Raw genomic sequence first — 6,121 nt, 5'->3', positions numbered from 1 at the left:
GGAGAAAGATTCGGACTCTTCCTCGCACTCTCCCCGCTGCCTGGAGTCTGAGCCTGGCGCTGGCTTTTTTCTCCTGATCTACTAGGGAAGGCATTTCCCCTGCAAGCCCAGGGCAAGGGGGACGTGCTTTTGTTCATGGACCGGGCAAGTTTCGGGAGAAGAGGGGGGTCGGGAGAAGAGGGAGTCTTCCTCACTCCGCCCCCCCTTGGAGTTCTCTTGGAGACTGTGTCTTCTGTGCGGGGGTCGGGGTTGGGGGGGGGGCTTGGAGGAGAGACAGGAATAGAAGAGTCAAGAGCCAGGAAGACTGGCTGGGGAGAAGGAGCTGCCCCCAAACAGGCATGGGGGGAGGCAACAGGCAGGCAGATGGGAAAGACAGCGGTCCCGCACTCCAGTAAGATCAGCAGCTTTGTGAAAAGTGGGGAAGCGCCCCAAACCTGGAAACTCAGAAAAGAGCACAGTTAGCTCCGATTTCTTTGCAGAGGTTTCTCGAGGCATCTCCCTCCTTGCGTCCTGCGATCTCCCAGCCCAGGTCTCTCCCCGGTTTCCAGTAGGGCCCTCCCAACCTTGAAGATGAACTTCACAGACAAAGCCCGCATCCAAAGACAACACCCAGGGAGGCCCAGCCCCCACTGGCCTGGTGGAGGGGGGAGGGGGGAGGAGGGGCCAGGGCAGCCCCTTTGAGAGCAGCCTAGAGCTGGGGAAGGGGCGGGCTATTGACATTCAGGGCCCCTAGTGGAGCCCGGTCCCACAGGGGACAAAAGGGCGAGGGAAGAAAGGGAGCGAGCCGGGCCTGGCACCCCGCTGTGCCAGCAGGTCGCGGAACCTCTGGTCTGCAGCGAGAAGCGACTCTGTGCTGCTAAGGAGCGCCCAGCCCAGAGCCCTGGGATGCCCTGTGGGGGGACCCACTCCTTACTTCACTTTGTAGCAGAAAGGGCTTTAGCTGGACTTCTTTTTTTTTGGGGGGGGGCACATTGAACTTGAAGTGATCTCTTCCGGTGCTGTACCGCAAGGCAGATACCTACCGTTTCTGAGAAGTACCCGGGAGAGGCTTGAGGGGCGCGTGTGTGCGGCCGGGGTTTGTCCAGTTCAGTCTATGCAGACACAAAATAGAGAGGTCTGTTCTGAGAAAGAAGGAAAGGGAGAGGACAGGAAGTGTATGCTTTGGGGGAGCCCCCTGACTCCAGGGAGACCGGGTGTTTCAGGAGCTGGGCAGGGCTTACAAAACCAGCTAAGGGACAACTTCGCCCGAGAGAGGATTTCCCTGCGGCACCACCAGGAAGCTCCATATCTCGAAGGGTGTATGAGGAGGAGGCAGAAAGCACAGGCGCTGAGTCGGGAGGGGGGTCGCAGAACTGAAATGGAACCCGTAGGTCTGGTGTCAAGAAAGCCCGGCAGTTTTTGAGGGACAGCGGGTATGTCGGGCGCCGGGACTGTGGGCTGGGTGGCTGTGTCAGCGCATGTGACTCTCCGCACGGTCCCATGGACCTCTGGATCATTGTGCCCTGGGTCGTGCTCTGTGCAACTGCGATTCCGTGTGGATGTGTGAGGTGATTGTACGTGGGTATGAATGGGCCGAGCGGCAGTGGGGATGAGAGAGGGCTGCCTGTCCCTCTGGGGACAAGTCATATCAGCTCCCTGAGTACCTGAGCCAGTAGGTACTCAGTGAACCCCCCACCCCCCACCGTGGGAGCCTCTGCTCTCTCCCCCAGGCCCCAGCCATCAGTTTCATGGTCAAGTTAAAGGTGAAAAGACCTCCTAATCTCTACCCAAGTTGGCCAGGTGGAGAGAGGCAGAGACGCCTCAAAGAGCAGATCAAGGCGAGAGGTGCACACCCACAAACTTTGTTTGGGTTTCTCGCTCTTGACAAATGCTTTCTCCGGGGGTTGCCCCTCTCGTGGCGGGGAGCCTTGGAAGAAGGGGTTTAAGAGCTCTCCTCTTTAAGCACTAAAGACAGATTCCTCCCTGAGTCCGTTTTTCCCTATCGTCCGCTTGGCATTTAATAATGTTAAGACTTATTAGAGCTGGTAATGAAAACTGGGACTCCTGAATAGGAAACTGTGTTGGAGAGGGGTGTAATAGCTTCCAGGCATGGTAAGAAACTATTTATCCGCAATCAGTCCTCACTCTCAGAGTTTGAAGCACAAACGTTAAGTTGAAGGGTTTTAAAGCAGATTAAATTGAGCTTTTATTTCTGTGCACTTTCATCTCTGAACAGCTCACTCCTGCTCCCCTTGGGCTGATATTCATGAGGCTGTTCATATATTTTTTTTTTTTTTTGCTCTTATCCTTGTTAAGACTGAGTTATTAGGATTGTTGGTTGTGAGAATTTCAGACCGCTGCGTAGAGGGGCTCCGGCCATGCTCTGCTCACCTGGAGAGGGAAACCGACGGCTCCTTGCCCTCATCCACTTGGACCCTCTTCTCCTCAGCCCTTCTCCGGGGATCCGGGGAGAGACAGGCCCAGAGACCCGACCCGGAAAGGAATTGAGGAGGGACGGAAAAGAAAAGATTTTCCTAGCTTGAGCCCAGGGAGACTGTTGTGGGAAATTTGATAGGGGTTTGCAAAAAAAAAAAAAAAGTCAAACCATTTCTCTGTGGGAGCGAACGGAGTCAGTGTAAAGAAATAAGCAGGGGTGAAGGGGGAAGCAGTATTGATAGTAATAAGCAAAAAGCACACCAAAACCTCATGCATCTGACAATGCATGAATGTAGGCTGAAACTGACCAGATCAGACGCGGGGCTCCATCGGGCCTCTAGGGTACAGCGCCCAGAGAGGTCACAATTAATATGAAATAAGGAAAGGGGGGGGGGGGGTGGGTCACAAGATTAAAAGGAAGAGTGTGCATTTTCCTCTGTGGGGAAAAGTGCCATTGTCAAGGTCCGTCAGAGAATTTGCTGACTTCGCCCCGGATTTGAAAGATCATCCGAGGTGGGGGCCGCCCGGGGTGCGAGTGAGGCAGATCTGTGTTTCTTTCCACATTTCCTTAATTTATTGTTAAAGCCGCAAACGCACAGGTGTGGAGTGGGAAATGACGGAGAAGGATCGGAGAGGAGAGGAGAGCCCGAAGTGTCGGTTTTAGACACTTGTAAAAGGAGGTGGGAAACAATTTAATTTGGCAGCGCGGATAGCAGCTAATGCGGTTTTCGGTCGTTCGCTACAGTGAAGGAAGCTGTTTTGATTGTGTGTACAAGGACCTGCCAAATTTAATTAGGCTCCGGGGGAGCGCATGAATAGGGGAAGGGGGGGCCCGGCTCCCCTCTCCCCACCCCGTTTTTTTTTTTTTTTTTTCCTCTTCCCCTGGCTTCACACCTGGAATGGGCATTGTTTACCGGAGAGGCGAGAGCTGGCGGAGGGAAGGGGAGGAGGCGCAGAGGGAGAGGGGCCTTGGAAGAGGGAGCCGGGGAGGGGACGAAGATAGTCCATTTATCAAGAAACAATCTGCATTGATTTAAACCAACAAGTCCCCTCCTCTGTAAATGTGTGTTTAGAGAAAGGCAATTGACACTCCACCAAATCAGAGGATTACCCCGGGTTGGCAATCTAATCAAACAGCCCAGGCGGGATTTGAGGCTGTTCAGAGTGGGATCAGCTTCGCATAATGGGGGCTCGGAGGAAGATGGGAGGGTGTCAGGCAATTCCCCGGCTTTAGGCTGAGCTCAGTGGTGGATATTCAGTGAGACCAGAGGGAGAGAGGGAGGGGGCGAGGCCTCCGCGCGCCCGGGTGGTGGGGGGATGGGGCGGGGGAAGAACCAGGAGGAGGGGGCTCCCGGCGAGGGGGCGAGCCCGCACTGGGCTGACAAGACTCCCCCTTTCTTCCCTCCATCGAGAGGGGAAGGAGGGAGCGGAGAGAGCCCAGAACAACAATGAGATAACTATTACAAAGGCAAACACTGGCGCTCGCGCGCGCGCTCGCAGCCCCGGAACCCGCGGTAAATAAACAAAGTCGGCAAACTGTTTGCCAGATAAACTCGTGCCTAAATCGAGTGTGACGGGCAGGGAGAGTCGAGACAGAAGGAGATAAGGTTGGAGGGGGAACGCACGAGCATAATCTAATAGAAGACATTTAGCAAACAAACTTGAAACAAGGACAGGCGAGCGGAGGGCGATTATCCGCCCCAGAGAGCGAGGGGAGCCTTCGGAGGGCTGGGGGTGCGGTGGAGAGCCCCCCGCCCGGATCCGCGGAAGAGCCGCGCGGAGGGGGGAGGCCTTTGGGGGTCCGCGGGGAGCCCAGGACAGGGTCCCCGGGGCTCGCAGGGGAAGGGCTCGGCTCCCCGAGTGAGGGTCCCGCGCGCCGCCCCGGAGTCCCCAGGACGCGCTTCTAAACAGGGTGGGGTCCCCCGCGGCCGAGGCGCGCGGGTTTTACGCTCACCTCCGGGCACGCACCGCCACACACCGGCTGTTCCGAGACGTTTGCACCTAAAAGACTCGCGTGCGCCGCGCAGCCGTGAAGGGAATTAGATATTTACCAGTTTGAAATAAGCCTGGCTAAGAAGAAGAAGAAGAAGAAGAGAGAGAGACACTGAAAAGATGATGCTGGGGGAAGACTTCAAACGAATTCATCATTTGGAATGGTGGAGGGGAGATTTACCAGACAGTATTGGGAAGTTATTTAGATATTAATAACACATTTTCCTGAGGCGCGACCAGGACCGCCATCTGCGCGGCTCTTGGAGCTATTTGGCTGGGTGAAATGTGGGCGTCTCAAATGTTGGGCAGAGATAACGCAATCAGGCTAACCCTGGTCNACACATTACTTTTCATATAAATAATATGATCTAAAAACATATATATTTTTATACGGGGAGAGAGGGCTGAGCAGAGGAGATTTCCTTCCAGGTTGGCTCTTTCGAATTTCTGTTTGCCATTATCAGGCAAGCTGATGAGGCCTCGTTCCCAGTGGGCCCCGTTGGAAACATGAAATGTACAATCACCTAAAGCCAGACAGAACCCACACCACAGAAGGGACACAGAAGTGCCCGGCGAGGAGAAGCCTTCCTACTGTTAGGAGCACAGAAGAGAAACCCCAAAGGGGAGAGTCTGCAGGGGCTTTGGGGCCTTGAAGGCCATGACTAAGATGGGGGGGGCACATTCCAGGAATTCCAGGAAAAATAGCTTGTCTCCTACTCGCATCCCAGACTAATGAGGTAATTAGGAAACCCAGTTGGGGATGGGGATAAGAGGAGATTGGAAGGTGGGGATACCCCCCTCAGTTTTTACTGTCTTAGGCCCTCCCTCCCCCCCTTCTCCCCCCAACTCTGGCTGAAAGAGGAAAAGGTGGAAATAGGGTCAGCGCTCTCTGACCTGCTCGGGAGCGATTGGCCCCGGCTGGGGTCGGGCAGGGGGAGGGAGGGAACTTGCCTTCCCAAATCGAATCAAGGCAGAACGGTGACCTAAGGGGGAAACTTCGCCATTAGTAGATAGATCTCTCCAAAACTTCAAACAAAGTGGGGTGGGGGTGGGGGGGGGGGAGCCGTGAAGCTGGGTAGGCAGAGGCCAGGCTGGGGAAGGGGTCCGCAGAAAGCTCAGGGGGGACCAGGAGCCTGCGAANGAGGGCGAGTTGCGTGCTCCCCCAGTCGTGCATCCATGAGGCCCCCAGGGCGTTCCGAGGTGCCTCGGATGCTCCAGCCCGACCCTCGGTTGGGCACCTGAATGAGGGAGGGTCTCCAGGAGCCGCAGAGCCCCGCCAGCTTGCTGCAGAAGGATCGGCACCATTTCTCCGAGACTGCGGGTCACCCAATGGGCCCAGATTTGTTCGCCCGGGCCCTGGCTGTGCGCTGGGCCTGCGCCCAGGTCGATACCAAGGGAGGGGTGAGCAGAGACCGGGGAGACACAGAGGCACAGAGGGGGAACGAGTGAGTGTCAGAGTGGAGGAGAACAGCAACGGGAGGCGGGGGGAAGGGAGAGCGAGCGAGCGCTGCGCGCTAGAAAATTAAGAGTGAGAAAGACGGAGCGGGAGAAGAGAACCTGCCCGGAGTGTCTGAGGACGCTGAGAAATGCAGAGGGACTGGAGGAGGCGCAGAGCGGCAGGAAGAAAGACAAAGGGACGCAGAGCCCCTGGAAGGCTGGCCCGGGACGGGCGGGTCGGGGGGAACCGCAGGGCAGGAGGCCGCCGGGCAGAGCG

At 56.3% G+C, this 6,121-nt stretch overlaps 1 protein-coding gene across 1 annotated transcript in view; it reads left to right on the top strand.

The window, feature by feature from the left end:
- Nucleotides 1-6,121, top strand: part of PAX7 (paired box 7) — a 95,937-nt gene that overhangs the window by 5,009 nt on the left and 84,807 nt on the right. The gene's annotated exons all lie outside the window — the stretch shown is intronic.

Source organism: Crocuta crocuta, unplaced genomic scaffold, assembly GCF_008692635.1.
Source record: "Crocuta crocuta isolate KB4526 unplaced genomic scaffold, BGI_CrCroc_1.0 scaffold127, whole genome shotgun sequence".
In the NCBI taxonomy this organism is placed as follows: Eukaryota; Metazoa; Chordata; class Mammalia; order Carnivora; family Hyaenidae; genus Crocuta; species Crocuta crocuta.
This window is presented reverse-complemented; position numbering and strand designations above follow the sequence as displayed.